The sequence below is a fragment of the Canis lupus genome, chromosome X, assembly GCF_003254725.2.
Source record: "Canis lupus dingo isolate Sandy chromosome X, ASM325472v2, whole genome shotgun sequence".
Taxonomy (NCBI): Eukaryota; Metazoa; Chordata; class Mammalia; order Carnivora; family Canidae; genus Canis; species Canis lupus.
The window spans coordinates 69,381,776-69,403,611 of record NC_064281.1 but is presented as its reverse complement, the minus strand read 5'-3'; the positions used below and the strand labels follow the sequence as shown (position 1 = coordinate 69,403,611).

At 36.8% G+C, this 21,836-nt stretch overlaps 1 protein-coding gene across 2 annotated transcripts in view; it reads right to left on the bottom strand.

Moving 5' to 3' along the window:
* Positions 1–21,836, bottom strand: part of FAM133A (family with sequence similarity 133 member A) — an 89,617-nt gene that overhangs the window by 31,865 nt on the left and 35,916 nt on the right. The window contains exon 1 of one of the 2 annotated variants that reach the window (XM_025431794.3): positions 7,383–7,517. The exons of the other annotated variant lie outside the window; for it this stretch is intronic. The gene's annotated coding sequence lies outside the window, so the exon portion shown is untranslated. Of the gene's footprint in view, positions 1–7,382; positions 7,518–21,836 lie in introns of those variants that run through there. 2 annotated transcript variants of the gene reach the window in all.

The following is a 21,836-nucleotide window of genomic DNA, read 5'->3' as shown; positions in this document are numbered from 1 at the left end:
TGTGAGACATGATTCCATCAAAATTCTAGAGGAGAACACAGGCAACACCCTTTTTGAACTGGGCCACAGTAACTTCTTGCAAGATACATCCATGAAGGCAAGAAAAACAAAAGCAAAAATGAACTATTGGGACTTCATCAAGATAAGAAGCTTTGCACAGCAAAAGAAACAGTCAACAAAACTAAAAGACAACCTACATAATGGGAGAAGATATTTGCAAATGACCTATCAGAAAAAGGACTAGTATCCAAGATCTATAAAGGACTTATTAAACTCAACAGCAAAGAAACAAACAATCCAAACATGAAATGGGCAAAAGACATGAACAGAAATCTCACAGAGGAAGACATAGACATGCCCAACAAAAACATGAGAAAATGCTCTGCATCACTGGCCATCAGGGAAATACAAATCAAAACCACAATGAGATCCCACCTCACACCAGTGAGAATGGGGAAAATTAACAAGACAGGAAACCACAAATGTTGGAGAGGATGTGGAGAAAGGAGAACCTTCTTGTACTGTTGGTGGGAATGTGAACTGGTGCAGCCACTCTGGAAAATTGTGTGGAGGTTCCTCAAGGGGTTAAAAATAGATCTGCCCTATGACCCAGCAATTGCACTGCTGGGGATTTACCCCAAAGATACAGATGCAGTGAAACGCCGGGACACCTGCACCCCAATGTTTATAGTGGCAATGTCCACAATAGCCAAACTGTGGAAGGAGCCTCGGTGCACATCAAAAGATGAATGGATAAAGATGTGGTATATGTATAGAATGGAATATTACTCAGCTTTTAGAAACGACAAATACCCACCATTTGCTTCGATGTGGTGGAACTGGAGGGTATTATGCTGAGTGAAATAAGTCAATGGAGAAGGACAAACATTATATGGTCTCATTCATTTGGGGAATATAAAAAATAGTAAAAAAGAATAAAGGAGAAAGGAGAAAAATGAGTGGGAAATATCAGAAAGGGAGACAGAACATCAGAGACTCCTAACTCTGGGAAACGAACAAGGGGTGGTAGAAAGGGAGGTGGGCGGGGGGTGGAGGTGACTGGGTGACGGGCACTGAGGGGGGCACTTGATGGGATGAGCACTGGGTGTTATTCTATATGTTGGCAAACTGAACACCAATAAAAAATAAATTAATTAATTAAAAAACGTGTGTGGAATCAGAAAGACCCCAAATAGCCAGGGGAATATTAAAAAAGAAAACCTGAGCCAGGGGCATCACATTGCCAGATTGAAGGTTGTACTACAAAGCTGTGGTCATCAAGACTGTGTGGTACTAGCACAGAAACAGACACATAGATCAATGGAACAGAATAGAAAATCCAGAAATTGGCCCTCAACTTTATGATCAAGTAATATTTGACAAAACAATAAAGACTATCCCCTGGAAAAAAGACAGTCTCTTCAATAAATGGTGCAGGGAAAATTGGGCAACCACATACAGAAGAAGGAAACTAGACCATACACATAGATAAACTAGACCATACACAAAGATAAACTCAAAATGTATGAAAGTCTAAATGTGAGACAAGATTCCATCAAAATCCTAGAATAGAACACACGCAACCCCGTTTTCGAACTTCCTCATAGCAACTTTTTGCAAGATACATCTATGAAGGCCAGGGATTAAAAAAAAAGCAAAAATGAACTATTGGGACATAGTATCTTCATCAAGATAAAAAGCTTCTGCACAGCAAAAGTAACAGTCAACAAAATTCAAAGACAACCTTCAGAATGGGAGAAGATATTTGCAAATGACACATTAGGTAAAGGGCTAGTATCCAAGATTTATAAAGAACTTATTAAACTCAACTGCAAAGAAACAAACAATCCAATCATGAAATGGGCAGAAGACATGAATAGAAATTTCACAGAGGAAGACATACCCATGGCCAACAAGCACACGAGAAAATGCTCCGCATCACTGGCCATCAGGGAAATGCAAATCAAAACCACAATGAGATACCACCTCACACCAGTGAGAATGATAATAATTAACAAGACAGAAAACAACAAATGTTGTAGAGGATGTGGAGAAAGGGGAACCCTCTTGCACTGTTGGTGGGAATATGAACTGGTTCAGCCACTCTGAAAAACTGTGTGGAGGTTCCTCAAAGAGTTAAAAATAGAACTGCCGCATGACCCAGCAATTTCACTGCTGGGGATTTACTCCAAGTTAGAGATGCAGTGAAACACCAGGACACCTGCACCCCAATTTTTATAGCGGCAATGTCCACAATAGCCAAACTGGAAAGAGCCTCGGTGCCCATTGAAAGATGAATGGTTAAAGAAGCTGTGGCATATGTATACACTGGAATATTACTCAGCCATTAGAAATAACAAATACCCACCATTTGCTTCGAAGTGGATGGAACTGGAGGGTATTATGCTGAGTGAAATAAGTCAATTGGAGAAGGACAAACATTATATGGTCTGATACGTTTGGGGAATATAAAAAATAGTGAAAGGGAATAAAGGGTAAAGAAGAGAAAATGAGTGGGAAATATCAGAAATGGTGACAGAACATGAGAGACACCTAAGTCTGGGAAATGAACAAGGGGTGGTGGAAAGGGAGGTGAGCGGGGGGTTGGGGTGACTGGGTGATGGGCACTGAGGGGGGCACTTGGCAGATTGAGCACTGGGTGATATGCTATCTGTTGGCAAATTGAACGCCAATTAAAAAAAGGTGAGAAGATTAAAAAAATAATAAGCATACAGATTTTTTAAAATTTTTTATTTATGATAGGCACACAGAGAGAGAGAGAGAGGCAGAGACTCAGGCAGAGGGAGAAACAGGCTCCATGCACTGGGAGCCCGATGCGGGATTCGATCCCGTGTCTCCAGGATCACACCCTGGGCCAAAGGCAGGCGCTAAACCGTTGCGCCACCCAGGGATTCCAGCATACAGATTATTTAATGCAGTCCCTTAAATCTTCTGATAAGCAGTGCTACCAAAACTTTGTAAGTTATGTAGCTTAATCTATTCCAAAATATTTGAGCAAAAGCAGAGAAACATCTAAATCATTTATCACATGCTGAAATGGAAGGAGACTTGCTTTCCATCAGTCTGAATCACTGGCTTAGAACATAAATCATGTTTCCACAACTTTATTCTGATTATACTAAATTTAAAATATCTTAAACTGGGTAGCCCAAGTGGCGCAGCAGTTTAGCGCCACCTGTAGCCTGGGGTGTGATCCTGGAGATCCGGGATGGAGTCCCATGTCAGGCTCCCTGCATGGTGCCTGCTTCTCTCTCGGCCTGCGTCTCTGTCTCTTTCTCTCTCTGTCTCTATGAATAAATAAATAAAATCTTAAAAAAATAATAAAATATCTTAAACTAAGGTTTATTCTCTATGTGGAAATACATAATCTAAATGTAGGTAATACAATTACTCACTTAACACAATTATTCACTTAACAAACATTTACTGAGATGTTACTATGAGACAGGCACTAATGTTAAACAAGACAGGTCAAGTCCATGATTTCATGGGGTATACATTTTAGAAGAGGAAGATAATTAAAAATTTGAACTTTATTCCAAATAAGTCATAAGGTATCTAATCGAGACTAACAGAAAATATTGACAGGTATATGAGAATATAAAGGAGCAAGTTAGGGATCCCTGGGTGGCGCAGTGGTTTGGCGCCTGCCTTTGGCCCAGGGCGCGATCCTGGAGACGCGGGATCGAATCCCACATCGGGCTCCCGGTGCATGGAGCCTGCTTCTCCTTCTGCCTATGTTTCTGCCTCTCTCTGTGACTATCATAAATAAATAAAAATTTATTAAAAAAATAAATAAAGGAGCAAGTTAAATGACATAATGAGGAAACACACAGATAAATCCAAAATGTGGGCCAGTCTATAAAACACACAGCTGGTCTTTTCTAGAAATTACATGGAACAAAATGAAGATATTCTAAAAAAAAAAAAAAAGATGATTTAAGGAGACACAATTAAATATTTTGTGTGAACTTTGTTATTATCCTGGTTCAATTAGAAAACAGGTATAAGAGGTTTCTTTTTGGAGTGATGGAAATGTTCTAAAATTAGATTGTGATATTAAAGAAATCTGCAGTAAATAATTAACTCTTACACTTAAAATGAATAATTTAATTATTCCCCAGGAAAACAGTTAAAAAAAGATTTTGAGGGGACACTGAAGGATATCTAAAAGTGGTGAATATTAGAAAATATGAGAAAATTATTTTTAGTTATCTTAAATATTATAACATTGATAATATAGAAGAAAATATCCTTATTTTTAGGTGATGCATGCTGAAAAATTTGCATCTGAAGCATCATGAGGTCTGTAATTCAAATTGAACAGCAAAACAGAGAAAGCAAATACAACAAAATGACAAAAGTTCTTTACTCTAGGTTGTGGGTACATCGATATTCACTGCAAAAGTCTTTCGAGTTTTCTACATTTTTGAAAATTTCACAATAAGTTTTATATTAATTTTTAAGAGAAAAGAAAAAAGAACAATTGGAATATAATAAATAAGGAATGATATGATCGGTCATTTTGGGCATCTTAACAAATTGGACCTTCTTACTGTATGATTTGATAAGTTAGATAAAAATCCTTCAGTTGCTGAAAACCAAATAAATTGAATATATTGAGATATAACTGATTATGAAACTACAAATAGACTCAGCCTAATGTCCTGTCTATAGCAGTATAAATAGTGAACATGCATTTCACCTTTCTATTTTGCTTCCTATCTCTTCCACCTTTAACTTTTCAATTTTGGCTGGTTCACTTTTGTTGTGGCCAACACATAAAGTCAAGGATCCTTAATACCCTTGGCATAAAAACCAAAGACCTTAAGTAAGAATATAGCCTCCAATCTAAATAACCTCCTCACTGCTTATCTCTTCCTCTTTACCTTCTGTCTCACTCATCTTCTCTCTGTACCTCAAAATCAATGGCCTTTTTAAATATCTCAGATATGCCACATTCCCTCTACCCAGGGCCTTTCCATTTACTATTTCCTCTCCCTAAGTGCAACTTGAATATCATTTATTTAGAGAAGCTTGTCTTGATTTTCTTGAAGAAGCTAGGTCTGGCAATTATACTCTGATAAAACTTTGTACTGTTTCTTTTAATACTAATTGCAATGATAATTATCTAATTATTTATGCAATAATTTAATACCATTTTTCTCCACTAGATTATGAGTTCTATAAGGAAAGGATTCCATGTGTATTGTGATCACTAGTGAAGCTTTCTTTCTTTTTTTTTTTTTTTTTTTACTAGTGAAGCTTTCAAGAAGACATTAGTGTATAACATGCTAAGTGTTCCATTTAAAAACTAACGGAAAAATCACCTTTTTCAACCCCATTTCTCCCATTATCTTGTTTCTTTTCTCTATTGCCTTTTTTTTTATCAAAACCTCTGGAAAGGACTGTTTATGCATTATTTTCAACTCTTCTACTATTCTCTCTTGAATACACACCAATCTGGGGTTTTACTTCAACCACTCCATGAGGACTTTTGTTGTCCAGGTCACTAATAACCTCCATGTCATGAAATCTAATGATCAATTTTCATTCTTTATCTTAATTTCATCAATCAACATCAATTGACAGTGGATTTCTCCCTTTTCCTTGAAACATTTTAACCTCAATTGGCTTCCAGGATTACACACACTCTTGATTTTCCTCTCACTTTTCCAGCTGCTCCTTTCCAGTTTCCTTTTCAGGTTCTTTCACATTGACCAAAAGGAAATAAGAAATAATATTTGTAAAAGTTCTTGCACCAAACTGGTGGTAAGTTTTAGGTTAAAGAACTAAAACTTAAAAGTAACAAAAAATGTAATAATCTAATTTGAAAATGTATGCTAACCAGAACAAAATGTTCTTTTATTCAGGGAAAGTAATCATCCTCCATAAAAGGTTATTATTAGCACTTTCTCACCATTATAATTATTTAATCAACTGTAAATAACTACTGTAAATAACTATAGATTGCTCCTTGTTATCACACTTTTCCTACTTATAACTGGTCACCTAATGTATTCTTCCCTATTGTTGAAATTTCTCTACCTTCAATGGAATCATTGTTCTGAAACTCAATTTCTTTAAAGAAAATTCTGCTCCAACATCTGGACTCCTAACTTTATATTTCTATAGTGCTTTCAAATTGACAGAGTAAATTAATAAAAGAAATATGAGTAAATTTTATGAAATAATTTAACAAAATTAAAATAATCTTTGGAATACATTAACTTTCTACCTTCCTTGATATTTCTCAACATTTATAACCAAAATGGACTGCCCAACATAAACCTTCCTGACAGCAACAAACAGATATTACTCTAAAATTGTAACTCAAAATGTGGTGTCAGGACCCATGGGGTTCTCCAACATGCTCTCAGGGTGTCTGCAAGGTTCTCATTTTTCCAACTATGTTATTTATATGAGGCCTTTAATATACTTCAACCAAAACATCATGTCACAATAGATTAAATGTAGAAACATATATGAGAATTATTAAGTCAGCATTAAAGAGATTTAAAAATATAAAATAATACACTCTGTTCATTACATATTTTTAATTTGGAAGATATAATTACTTTTCCTAAAATGTTATCCAGTTAAAATGCAATGGTCTTATTAACTGGTATTTTCAATGAGTTAATAAATATTTTAAACACTTCTCAGTTTTCATTTTTAATACCATAAGTATCAATAGCTATTATTTATCCGATATTATTTACTGTTTACCACATAAGCAAATGCTCTTTGGGGTCCTCAGTAATTTGTAATGAAGTAAAGGAATCCTGAAACTAAAAGCTTCAAGAACCATTGCTCTGAGAAAATGTTTCTCAGAGTGTACACTGACCATTTGTATCACAGCCATCTAGGATACTTGTTAACAATATAGATTTCTGGACTTCAGAATTCCAGGGGTCATGGACTTATATTTTTAACACAAACTTCAGGTGACTCTTATGCATAATAATATTAGAAAATTCTAATAAAGAGGTAAAATGACTTTGGAATCTGATGGATTTAAACCCTAGTTGTGTTGCTTCCTTGTTACAACACTAGCCTATACCACTCTTCACTGATTACCTAAGTAAGAACTTTCCCCTCCCTCCATCTCCTGAATCATTTTTCCAACTGCACATCTTCAATTAAATAGTTCCTCATTTCCAGAGGGAACTCAAAAATTTCTACCTAATAGGAGTTTAGAAGCAGCAATCATCTGGATCTTAGAGAAAGACACGGGCCTAATGTTGAGTTCCACAGGAACCACGTCGCTTTTACATTGGTTGTTTTACTTGAGGTGACTAATGGAGAGATCTGGTAGTGGGAAAATATCCCCTAGGCTACTCATTGGCATAAACACTTACTTATTTGATTCTGTTCCTGAACAGCAAAGGCCTCCTCAACGGATTTTATTTTCTGTTTTGCACCTTGGAGCATATGGCACCGTGAAGCTGGCAGCCATTTTGTCTTCACGTAGCCCCACCCCAAATCAGTTATCCCCATAAAGCTGTTATCTTCTACTTCCTCAATGCTTGCTGTAATTTGCATACACAGTTCTGACCAATCAGAAGCCTGGAACTAGCTCCGATGTTATTGATTTAGCCAATTAACATAAACCTAATAGAAACCAATGAAATTTTGCCCAGTAGTGAAGAATGCTTTAAGCACCACAGGCTTATTTAGAGAGAGTAAAATTCTCTGTAGAACAGTGGTGCTAAGGTATAGTCCACTAACCTTCAAGATCAGAATCATATAGGATTTTTTTTTAATGCAGATTCCTATGTTCCATCCTGGATTACGTGTATCAAAAATCTCTGGCAGTGGATGAAATTTAGGAATTTGTAATTTTAACAATTTCCTTAGGTTATTATGTTATAAATTAAAGTCTAAAAACCATTGCCATAAGGGAAATTTTAATAAAGAGTAGAAATAGGAAAAATAGGCATATTCTGTATCACTACCTAGTTGTTTTATTGATTACAAATGGATGTCACCCATGTGTCCTTCCACACAGACATAATATTTGCTTCCTTTTGTGTAGATACTATTTAGTACTTGATCAGTGTTCTAGCAGTACTGGATTGGGGAGGTTAATTCAAACTGCAGTTACAAGACAACATATAAAACAGAATGCCCAACTATTAGTTTATAATGGGAAATACTGTAAACACAGGGATATTCAGTTTGATAACCAGCATATTCTGAATTTATCAGATAATACACATATAAAAATTATAATAATAAATTACCACGGTGAGCCAGGAATCATTAGAAAAGTAGTCAGTAGATATTCTCAATGACTACTGCTTCAAGATTTAATTTGATCTGCCTACCCATCTCCACCATTGGGTCAGGGACTAGACTATTCCAATTTGATAATTAGGAAATTTCCTTTCCTAGACATTGCTGGAAACTCACAGCTAGCTCTCCAATTTTTCCTAATATAGTAATTTTTTCTGGTAATTCAGTCTTCTGTTAAATGATTAGATTTTACCTTTCTAATTTATCATCACATTCTATTCATGCTTCCCTGAAACTCAACCAAAGCTTCTGGTGTTTCTGAATCAAATTACCTACTAACAAGCAATCTCACTGGTTAATTCTGCAAGTGGCTTATCTTACTGTGGCTTTTCATTTTTCTTAATGTCACCTGGAAATTCTAACACCACTTTACTGATTTTATAAGACACTTGGGGGATGCCTGGGTGGCTCAGCAGTTGAGTGTCTGTCCTCAGCTCAGGGCATGATCTCGGGTCCAGGGATGGAGTCCCACATCAGGCTCCTGTGGGGAGCATGCTTCTCCCTTTGCCTATATCTCTGCCTCTCTCTCCATGTCTCTCATAAATAAATAAAATCTTTAAAACAATAAGAAACTTGGAATTTTGAAAATATAAACAATAAATTTGTAAAGAATGCTTAAGAATATTCAATATGCTCATGTCTTTTGCCCATTTCAGGACTGGATTGTTTATTTCTTTGCTGTTGAGTTTAATAAGTTCTTTATAGATCTTGGAAACTAGCCCTTTATCTGATACGTCATTTGCAAATATCTTCTCCCATTCTGTAGGTTGTCTTTTAGTTTTGTTGACTGTTTCCTTTGCTGTGCAAAAGCTTCTTATCTCAATAAAGTCCCAATAGTTCATTTTTGCTTTTGTTTCTTTTGCCTTCGTGGATGTATCTTGCAAGAAGTTACTGTGGCCAAGTTCAAAAAGGGTGTTGCCTGTGTTCTCCTCTAGGATTTTGATGGAATCTTGTCTCACATTTAGCTCTTTCTTTTCTTTTTTTTAATTTTTTTATTTATTTATGATAGTCACACAGAGAAAGAGAGAGAGAGAGAGAGAGAGAGAGAGAGAGGCAGAGATACAGGCAGAGGGAGAAGCAGGCTCCATGCACTGGGAGCCCGACGTGGGACTCGATCCCGGGTCTCCAGGATCGCGCCCTGGGCCAAAGGCAGGCGCTAAACCACTGGGCCACCCAGGGATCCCCACATTTAGCTCTTTCATCCATTTTGAGTTTATCTTTGTGTATGGTGAAAGAGAGTGGTCTAGTTTCATTCTTCTGCATGTGGATGTCCAATTTTCCCAGTACCATTTATTGAAGAGGCTGTCTTTCTTCCAGTGGATAGTCTTTCCTCCTTTATTGAATATTAGTTGCCCATAAAGTTCAGGGTCCACTTCTGGATTCTCTATTCTGTTTCATCTCACAGAGGAAGACATAGACATGGCCAACACGCACATGAGAAAATGCTCTGCATCACTTGCCATCAGGGAAATACAAATCAAAACCACAATGAGATACCACCTCACACCAGTCAGAATGGGGAAAATTAACAAGGCAGGAAACCACAAATGTTGGAGAGGATGCGGAGAAAAGGGAACCCTCTTACACTGTTGGTGGGAATGTGAACTGGTGCAGCCACTCTGGAAAACTATGTGGAGGTTCCTCAAAGAGTTAAAAATAGACCTGCCCTACAACCCAGCAATTGCACTGTTGGGGATTTATCCCAAAGATACAGATGCAATGAAACGCCGGGACACCTGCACCCTGATGTTTATAGCAGCAATGTCCACAATAGCCAAACTGTGGAAGGAGCCTCGGTGTCCATCGAAAGATGAATGGATAAAGAAGATGTGGTTTATGTATACAATGGAATATTACTCAGACATTAGAAATGACAAATACCCACCATTTGCTTCAACGTGGATAGAACTGGAGGGTATTATGCTGAGTGAAATAAGTCAATCGGAAAAGGCCAAACATCATATGTTCTCATTCATTTGGGGAATATAAATAATAGTGAGAGGGAATAGAAGGGAAGGGAGAAGAAATGGGTAGGAAATATCAGAAAAGGAGACAGAACATAAAGACTCCTAACTCTGGGAAACGCACTAGGGGTGGTGGAAGGGGAGGAGGGCGGGGGGTGGGGGTGAATGGGTGACGGGCACTGAGGGGGGCACTTGACGGGATGAGCACTGGGTGTTATTCTGTATGTTGGCAAATTGAACACCAATAAAAATAAATTTATTATTAAAAAAAGAATATTCAATATGCTATCTATACTATACTCTAATGTTAAAAGTATCAGAGCAGAAGTTTTACATTATAACCCTTATATTATGGTAATTGGAAAATATTTTTAAGACTTCCTTCTGTGTTAAAAAGACACTATATAAAAAAAAGCCAAATAAGCTTACAAAAAGATGTTCAACAACATATGCCATCAGAGAAATGTAAATTAAAACAGCGATGAGATAACATTACACATCTATTAGAATGCCCAAATCTAAAACACCAACACCAAACATTGGCAAGGATATGGAGCAACAAGAACTCACATACAATGCTGGTGGAACAGTAAAATGGTATAGCCAGTTAGGAAGACAGTTTGGCAGTTTCTTACAAAACTAAATATACTATTACTATATGATTTAACAACTGTGCTCCTTGGCATATATATTTAAAAAGTTGAAAACTTATGTCTGCACAGATAACTGCACACAGATGTTTATAACAGCTTTATTTATAACTGGCAAAACTTGGAAGCAACAAAGATGTCCTTCAGTATGTGAATGGATAAATAAAGTGTGGTACATTGAGACATTGGAATACTACTCAGCACTAAAAAGAAATAAGCTATCAAGGCATGAAAAGACATGAAGGACACTTAAATGCATAGTACTAAGGAAAATAAGCCAATCTGAAGAGGCTATATACTGTATAACTGTAACTATATGACATTCTGAAAAAGGTAAAACTATGGAGGCAATAGAAATATCAGTGGTTTCTAGTGGTGGGGAGATGAAAGGGCAGAGCACAGATGATTTTTAAGGCAGTGAAAATACTCTGTATGATACTATAATAGTGGATGTGTCATTATACATTTGTCCAAACCCATAAACATCTGAAGAAAACTCTAAGGTAAACTATAGACTTTGGATAATTATGATGTGTCAGTATAGGCTCATCCTCCAGAAAAAATTAAAAAACATCCTGGTGAGTGATGTGGATAATGGGGGAGGCTATGCAGGTATGGAAGGCAGAGAGTATATGTGAAATCTCTGTACCTCCCTCTCAATTTTGTTGTAAAACTAAAATTGCTCTAAAAATGAATCTTAAAAAGACATTCTGAACAAAATTACTCTAAACAATACACACGCTGTATCATCTTTCTCAAAAGATGTTGAATCATATTTGCATTTCCATCTTTTTGCATCTCTACTCGTTTCCATCCTTTCTTCAGCTTCTAAAGATAATGAGATGATCCCTGTTCTACCAACCCAATGCAATTCTTTTACATAGATACTCATTCTTTCTCTTTTAAAATAGCCCCTAGATTTTTTAAAAGGTCTAAAATAATAGGGTTTTTAAAATATTTTACTTATTTATTCATGAGAGACACACAGAGAGAAACAGAGACATAGGCAGAGGGAGAAGCAGGCTCCCTGTGGGGAGCCCAAAATGGGACTCAATCCCAGGACCCCGGTGATCATACCCTGAGCCGAAGGCAGATGCTCAACCACTTAGCCACCCAGGCGTCCCTATAGGTGTTATTTTTAATAAATAACTAACATTGAACTTTAATGAATATTACATTTGTAATCCATTTATCTATATAATCATTTGTTCAACCTTTTTTCAGGCCTTATAAATTGTGGAAATATTTCAAAAGAGCAACTTGAAAGTAGCAAATGCTAACCTTGTTGTTACTTCAAAGTTATAAGAACTTGTTAAAGAAGTCCTTATAAAAAGCATTAGTTATAAAAAGTAATTACAGTTAAATTAGTGCTGAAATGCATGGATATGTGCTGAATTGAGAATGACCTTGGACTTAGGAAAAAAGATCTAATGCTCCATCTTGCATATACTAGTTATATAAACTTAGGATGGTCTTTTAGCCTCTGTGAGTCCAGTTTTCACTTTGATAAAATGAGAAAAGCTGTCTCTAGTTTATGAGTTTTGGTCAAAATCAAATAAGGTAATATATGTGAACATACTTCAAAAAGGTAAATATGTCAGGCTAATGTAATTTCATATTGTTAGAATTGTTAGTATTAAGAATTATAATATCATGAGGGCATAATGGGAGGACCTACAACCATATTTAACAAAAATTTCAATGAAAAATTTGAAATGAAATAATATGTATCAGAGTGACATTACACACACATAATTGTAACCTTTTAGGAGGGCCCTATGCATAATATAGCTTGTTATGCAAATGCTATGCACCAAGTATGTCCTACTTGTATACATATTCGTACTCTTTTCTATGTCTTGTATATCTTACACACTGCCAATTCTAGTTCCTTCCCTAAAAAATATTCTGATTCAGTCACTCCATATATCACTGAAATCCTTATGCTTTAGTTACAAAAGGTAGCTTACTATTCTTCAAATATTACAAGAACTTTCCTAACTCTTTGGCTTTAAACACATATTTCCTTTAATTCCTGATTTTCCAGATCCTCCTAGATGGAAATAATTTATTTTTCTCTTTTATTCTTGTGGCATGTTTATTCATCCTATATTTATTGAGTGCTTACTATTGCCCAGCATCGTCCTAGATAGTGCTGGTGACCTTACAATATGCCTATGGTCTCTAAACTCATAGATTTTAGAAATGCTCATATTAAATAAATAATCCACAAAGAGCTACATAATTAAAACTGTAATAGTTCTATAAAGAAAATGTATAGAGTTTGATGCATATAACTAATACTTAGTCTACAGGATCAGGGAAGATCTCTCTTTGAAAGTAGGACTTAAAATAAGACCCAAAAGATGAATAGTCTTTAGCCAGGTAAAGTGGATGGGGTCCTGTTCAAGACAGAGAGAAAAATATATATGAAGGTACTGAAAAGGAGTTAGCTTGGCTTCAAGAAACATTAGGACAATATAACTGAAGGATAATGATCAATGATTATGGTGGCATGGAATGATGCTGGAGAAATGGGCAGGAGCATGATCATAAAGGACCTTGTGGTCAATATTAAAGATTTTGAACTTTTTCCAAAAGGCCATGGGAAGAGTTTAGAATAAAGGAGAAAGAGATATATATTCAAATTTGTATTTTAGAAAAATAATTCTATCATATGGATAATAAATAGGAGGTAAGTAAGGTTATATGCAAAAGAAATGTTAATCTAGGTGAGAGAGATGATGTTTACTTGGACTAAGTTGGGGCTAGAGTGCCATAGCTCTTAAATTATACCCTTAATTGAGCACACTGTTTGCCAAGTGGGAAGCCACTGAAAATTTTAAGCAGGGAATTGATGTGATCATACTTTCATCTTTAAAAGATCATTGTGCCCTTGTATAGAGAAATAATATTAGTGGGCTAAGAAGGAATGCAGGGTGCTGAGTTAGGCAGTGTCCAATTATGAGAATTTAGAATACAGTAGTGGCAGTAGACGATAATGGTCTGGGCTAGGCTGCTGGAACTAGAGTAGGAGACAAATGGGAAGATACTATTTTGGAGGTAGAACTAAGAGCACTCAGAGAGTGATTGGAGATGAGGTAAGGGAGGAAAAGGAATCAAAGGTAACTACCAAGTATCTAAAATTTGGCAGAGAGAAGTACCATTTATTAAGATGGGGCTCACTAAAGAAAATAAGTGCAAAGGGTGGGTGAGCAAATTTGTTTTTGAACGTTAATTTTGAGATTTCTGCTAGATATCCAAGTAGAGTTTTCTTTTATTTTATTTTTTATTGGTGTTCAATTTGCCAACATATAGAATAACACCCAGTGCTCATCCCATCAAGTAGAGATTTTGAATAGACAGTTGACTATATGCACCCAGGGCTTAAAAGAGATGCACATTTAGATGTCTGCTTTATACTTCAATTAGTTTAGACCCTGACACTACATAGAGAATTTCAGTAGGGTAGCAATGATTTATTCATCTACTATTTCCTGTGGGATCAAACATATACAGAAGAGCTAAGATAGCAGCATAGTAGGAGGAACCTAGGCTCATCTTATCCCTTGAATACAAGTAGGTAACTATCAAATCACTCTAAATACCCAAGAAATTGACCTGAGGACTAACAGAACAAACTCCACAACTAGAGGGAGAGAAGAGGCCATATCAAAGAAGGCAAGATGTGCAAAGATGTGGTTTGGAGGAGAAATGGAATTGCAGCTGCTGTGGAGGGGAGGGAGCCCTGGTTGCAGAGAAAGGCAAGAGAGAAAGAGAGGAGCACAAAGGAAAACACACAAGGGGAAGGCTTCTCTAAAGCCATTCACTGGGAAAATAAGAGGGTCTGATTTTTCTAAGTTTTTGCAACCAGCAGGGCTCAAATACTGGAGTTTTAAAGGTCTATGGCCTTGGCTGGGAGATAGAACTGAGGGCACTGGAGAGAAGGTAGGCAAAAAACCCTGTGGCACATGGTGTGAAAGGAGGATCCTAAGGTGCACTGGGGAGAGACTGTTCCCTCCACTTGGAGAATGTCTGTGAAAGGTGGTGTTCCCTGAGATGCCTCTCCAGGGACAAAAGAGCCAGGGGGAGTTACTTCATTCCCCTGCCACTCAGCATAGGCAACAGAGACACCTGCTGAAGGCTTCTCACCCTGACACTGGTTGTTTAGTCTGATTGCTTCAAATCCTATGCCCCTGCATTCTGATGAAACTGCCTTTCTCTGTCAAACCCGCATTCATCTCAGTACAGCAAGACCCTCCCCTAGAAGGTCAGTGCAGGCCTCTGCCACAGCATGTCCCTGAAGTTTGGAGTTTTAAACGGCAGCAGCCTTGGCTGGGATAGAGCCCAAAGTACACTGCACTGCTCCAGGCAGACAAGCAACTTGGGAGACAGCTTAAAAACAGATATCTACAAAATGATTGGGTCATATAAGGGCAGATTATTTGCTCCTCTGGAAGTGTGTATCTGAGAGCAGTAGCCACAGAGATCACTCTCTGGGGACAAAGGAGCTTGCTGGCACCATTTTCATCCCCTGCCCCTCAGCATGAACCAGGTTCAGTAAATGGCACAGAGCCTACACTGGCAGCCTAACCTGCTTACATCAAGTCTGCACCCCTACACTTTGCTGATACTGCTGTTTTCAGGCAAGTATGCCTAAGTCTCAGGGCAGTGGGTCCCTTTCCCAGAAGAACAGGAGAAACTGTAGCATGCACTATATCTCCCAGAGAGAGAGTTCTGCGGGACATCAGTTCTAGTGAAAGTAGCATCAGATCTCACTTAACAAGCAGACCAGAGTACACCTAGTTAAAACTTGCCAAACTCTGGCTAAGGTCCAAATACTGCCCACTGCAGGCAAGGAGAAACTCTGCAGACAAATGACCCCAGGAACAGAGTAGCCAAACACAGCAGCAATGTGACCACAAGGATTTAAGAAGCAGAGGAACAAAGCAGTGATACAGAAGATAGAAAATTGGAAAATAATGAAGCTGAACAAAAGAGAGAAAGAAGAATTATGCAACATGAGAATAGATATAGGGAACTCAGTGCTTCAATCAAACACAATAACATTCCTATCATGGGAGTCCTAGAAGAAGAGAAAGAAAAGGGGGCAAAAGATTTATTTGAGGATATAATAGCTAAAAACTTCCCTAATTGGGGGAAGGAAACAGACATCCAAATCCAGGAGGCATATAGACGCCCATCAAAATCAACAAAAAGAGGCCAATGCCAATACATATTGTAGTTATTGGCAACATATAATGATAAAGAAAAAATCCTAAAGATAGTAGGACAAAAGAAGTCCCTAAACTGCAAGGGAAAACCCATAAAAGGCTAGCTACAGATCTCTCCACAGAAACTTGGTAAGACAGAAGAGAATGCCATGATATATCAAATCTGCTGAATGGAAAAAATCTGCAGTCAGGAATACTCTATCCAGCAAGGCTATCTTTGATAATACAAAAAGAGAAAAATTTTCCGAGTTAAACAAAAACTAAAGGAGGTTGTGATCACTAAACCAGCTATGCAAGGAATATTAAAGGGGATTCTTTGAGTGGGAAGATGAAAAGTAATAAACACTAGAAAGGAACAAAGAAAACCTCCAGAAACAATGACAAAACAAGCAATGACATGGCACAAGATACATATCCATCAATAATTACTCTGTATGTAAATGGACTAAAAACTCCAATCAACAGACATAGGGTGTCAAAATAGATAAAAAACAAAGCCCATCTATATGAAGCCTACAAGACATTCATTTTAGACCCAAATATACCTGCAGCCTGAGAGTGAAAGGAAGGAGAACTATTTACCATGCAAATCGATGTCAAAAGAAAGCTGTAGTAGCAATACTTATATCTGACAAACTAGATTTTCAACCAAAAACTGTAACAAGAGACAAAGAAGGACATTATATAATAATAATAGGGTATATACAACAAGAAGATCTAACAACTGAAAATATTTATGCCTCCAGCTTGGGAGCACCCAAATATATAAACAATAGCAAGCATAAAGGAACTCATTCATAAGAGTACAATAATAGTAGTGGACTACAACATCATATTTATATCAATGGACAGATAATCTAATCAGAAAATCAACAAGGAAAGAATGGCTTTGAATGACACACTGGACCAGATGGATTTCACAGATCTATTCAGAACACTGCATCTTAAAGCAGAAGAATGCATATTTGTTTCAAGTGCACATGGGGCATTTTCCAGAATAGATCACATACTAGGTCACATATCAGGTCTCAACAAGTACAACAATTGAGATCATACCATGCATATTTCCTGACCACATATTTTCTGACCACAATACTATCAAACTTGAATTCAATCCCACGAAAAAAATTTGGAATGACCACAAATACACAGAGGCTAACAACTTGCTACCAAAAATTGAATAGGTCATCCAGGAAAATAAAGAATTAAAAAAATACATGGAAGCAAGTGAAAATTAAAACATGATGGTCCAAGACCTTTGTGATTCAGCAAAAGTGGTCATAAAAGGGAAGTAAATAGCAAAACAGGCACCTTTCAAGAAGTGAGAAAAATCCCATATAAACAACCTAAATTTACATCTGAAGGAGCTAGAAAAAGAACAACAAGTGAAGCCTAAAGCCAGCATAAAAAAAGGGAAATAATAAAATTAGAGGAAGAATAAATGATATAGAAACTAAAACAAAGAGTAACATATTAATGAGACCAGGACCTGGATCTTAAAAATAAAATTAATAAAATTGGGCAGCCCCGGTGGCACAGTGGTTTAGTGCCGCCTGCAGCCCGGGGTGTGATCCTGGAGACCTGGGATCGAGTCTCACATTGGGCTTCCTGCATGGAGCCTGCTTCTCCCTCTGCCTGTGTCTCTGCCTCTCTCTTCACTCTCTCTGAATGAATAAATAAATAAATCTTTAAAAAAATAAATAAAATTAATAAAATTGATAAAACCTGAGGCAGACTTAGCCAAAAGAAAAGAGAAAGGATCAAATTAATAAAAATCACAGATGAGAGAGGAGAAATCACAACCAACACCAAAGAAATACAAACAATTATAAGAGAATATTATGAAAAAATATATGCCAACAAATTGGAGAACCTGGAAGAAATGGATAAGTTCCTAGAAATACATAAACTACCAAAACTGAAAGAGGAAGAAATACAAACTTTGAATAGACTGATAACCAGCAAAGAAATTGAACTAGTAATCAAAAATCTCCCAACGAACAGAAGTCCAGGGCCAGATGGCTTCCTAAGGGAATTCTATCAGACATTTAGAAGGAGGAGGTTCTTCCACGGACTGGAAGAACATTTAGAGGAGAGTTCATACCTATTCTCAAACTGTTGCAAAAATGCAAATTGAAGGAAAACATCCAAACTCATTCTATGAGGCCAGTATTACCTTGATGCCAAAACCAGACAAGGACCCCATTAGAAAGGAGAATTTCAGGCCAATATCCCTGATGAATATGGATGCAAAAAGTCTCAAAAAGATACTAGCAAATCAAATTCAACAGTACATTAGAAGATTTATTCACCACAATCAAGTGGAATTTATGCCTCGGTTGCAGAGATGCTTCAATATTCATAAATCAATCAATGTGATACACCACATTAATGAAACGAACAATTAGAACTGTGTGGAGGTTCCTCAAAGAGTTAAAACTAGATCTTCCCTTTGACCCAGCAATTGCACTGCTGGGGATTTCCCCCAAAGATACAGATGCAATGAAACGCCGGGACACCTGCCCCCCCGAATGTTTACAGCAGCAATGTCCACAATAGCCAAACTGTGGAAGGAGCCTCGGTGCCCATCGAAAGATGAATGGATAAAGAAGATGTGGTATATGTATACAATGGAATATTACTTAGTCATTAGAAACGACAAATACCCACCATTTGCTTTGAAGTGGATGGAACTGGAGGGTATTATGCTGAGTGAAATGAAATAAGTCAATCGGAGAAGGACAAACATTATATGGTCTCATTCATTTGGGGAATATAAAAAATAGTGAAAGGGAATAAAGGGGAAAGGAGAAAAAATGAGTGGGAAATATCAGAAAGGGAGACAGAATATGAAATACTCCTAACTCTGGGAAATGAACTGGGGGTGGTGGAAGGGGAGGTGGGCAGGGGGTGGGGGTGACTGGATGACAGGCACTGCGGTGGGCACTTAACGGGATGAGCACTGGGTGTTATTCTATATGTTGGCAAATTGAACACCAATAAAAAATAAATTTATTTAAAAAAGAACCATATGATCTTCTCAATAGATGCAGAAAAACCATTTGACAAAATACAGCATCCATTCATGATCAAAACCCTCAAAAAGATAAGGATAGATGGAACATAACTCAACATCATAAAGTCCATATACAAAAGGACCATAGCTAATATCCTCAAAAAGGAAAAACTGAGAGCCTTTCCCATGAAACCAGGAATAAGACAAGGATGTACACTCTTTCCATTATTATTTTTTAACGATTTTATTTATTATTCATGAGAGACACAGAGATGAAACATAGACAGAGGGAGAAGCAGGCTCCTTGTAGGGAGCCCGTTGTAGGACTGGATCCCAGGACCCAGGATCACATCCTGAGCTGAAGGCTGATGCTCAACCACTGAGCCACCCAGGTGTCCCTCTTTCCATTATTATTTAACATAGTACTGGAAGTCTTAGCCTCAGCAGACAACAAAAAGAAATAAAATGCATCCAAATCAGCCAGGAAGAGGTCAAATTTTCACTATTTACAATGCTGTGATACTCTATGTAGAAAACCCAAGACTCCACCAAAAAATTGCTTTGCTAGAACTAATATATGAATTCAGCAAAGTTGCAGAATATAAAATCAACATACAGAAATCTGTTGCATTTCCATACACCAATAATGAAGCGGCAGAAAAGGAAATCAATTCCATTTGCACCAAAAACAGTAAGATACCTATAAATAAATCTAACCAAAGAGATAAAAGATCTGTACTCTGAAAACCAAGAAATCTTATGAAAGAAATTGAAGAGGACACAAAGAAATGGGAAAATGTTCCATGCTCAAAGACTGGAAGATCAAGCATTGTTAAAACGCCTAGACCTATACTACTCAAAGCAATCTAGACATTTAATATAATCTCTATCAAAATATCACCAGCATTTTCCACAGAGCTATAACAAACAGTACTAAAATTTGTGTGGAACCATAAAAGACTCTTATTAGCCAAAGCCATTCCAAATAAAGAAAATCAAAGGTGGGGGTATCATGATTCCATACTTCAAGCTATAGTCATCAAGGCAGTACAGTACTGGCACAAAAATAGTCAAATAGAGTAATGGAACAGAATAGAAAACCCAGAAATTGACCCACAACAATTTGGCCCACTAATATTCAACAAAGCAGGAAAGAATATCCAATGGAAAAAATAGTCTCTTTAAAAATTGCTCTTGGGAAAACTAGGCAGCAACATGAAAAAGAATGAAACCGGACCACTTTCTTACATCATACACAAAAATACACTGAAAATGGATGAAATACCTAAATGTGAGATAGGAAAACATCAAAATACTAGAGGACAACACAGGCAGCAACCTCTTTGAATTTGGCCATAGCAATTTCTTTCTAGACATGTCTCTAGGCACAAGGGAAACAAAAGCAAAAATGAACTATTGGGACTTCATCAAAATATAAAGCTTCTGCACAGCAAAGGAAACAATAAACAAAACTAAAAGGAAATCTCCAAAATTGGAGAAAATATTTGCAAATGACACATCTGATAAAGGAATTAGTATCCAAAATCCCTAAAGAACATATCAAACTCAATGCCCCAAAAACAAATAATCCAGTTAGGAAATGGGCAGCATACATGAAGAGACATTTTCCCAAAGAAGACATACAGATAGTTAACAGACAAATAAAAAGACGTTCAACATCACTGGTTATCAAGGAGATACAAATCAAAACTACAATGAGATATTACCTCAAACAAGTCTGAAAGGCTAAAATTAACAACACAGGAAACAACAGGTGTTGTTGGGAAGGATGTGGAGAATAGGAACCCTCTTACACTGTTGGTAATGTAAACTGGTGCAGCCACTATGGAAAACAGTATGGAGGTTCCTCAAAAATTTTAAAATAGAACTATCCTACTAGCAATTGCACTAAAGGTATTTACCCAAAGTATACAAAAATACTGATTCTAAGGGATACATGCACCCAAATGTTTATAGCAGCATTATCAACAATAGCCAAATTATGGTAAGACTCCAAATTTCCTTTGACTGATGAATGGATGAAAAAGATATGGTATATGGATACAATGGAATATTATTCAGCCATTAAAAGAAAACAATGAAACTATGCCATTTACAACAATGTAGATGGAGCTACAGAGTATTATATTAAGTGAAATAAGTCAGTCAAAGACAAACACCATGTGATTTCACTCATATGCAGAATTTAAGAAACAAAACAAATGAACATAGGGGTGCAATAGAGGCAAACTAAGAAATAGACTCTAATCTACAGAGAAGAAATTGATGGTTGCTGAAGGGGAGGTAGGCAAGGAGATGGGTTAAATAGGTAATGGGTATTAAGTAGGACACCTGTGTGGAGCACTGGGTATTGCATGTAAGTGATGAATCACTAACTTACACAAATTTTTGGAATCTTATATTCAGAAGCATATGGGAACAGATTTGTTTTAAACTCATTGAAAATGCACCATGTATATAAAAAACATACATATATGAATCTGTTCTATATATCTCTTCATTTGAATTAAATTATGTACTTAATCTCAGTCTTTTTATCACAATTTTAAACACACAATGCAATGCAAAAAATATTCACATGTTTTTTCTTTACAAGAGAAGTGGTAGTTTTACATATTTTCTGACTGAATTG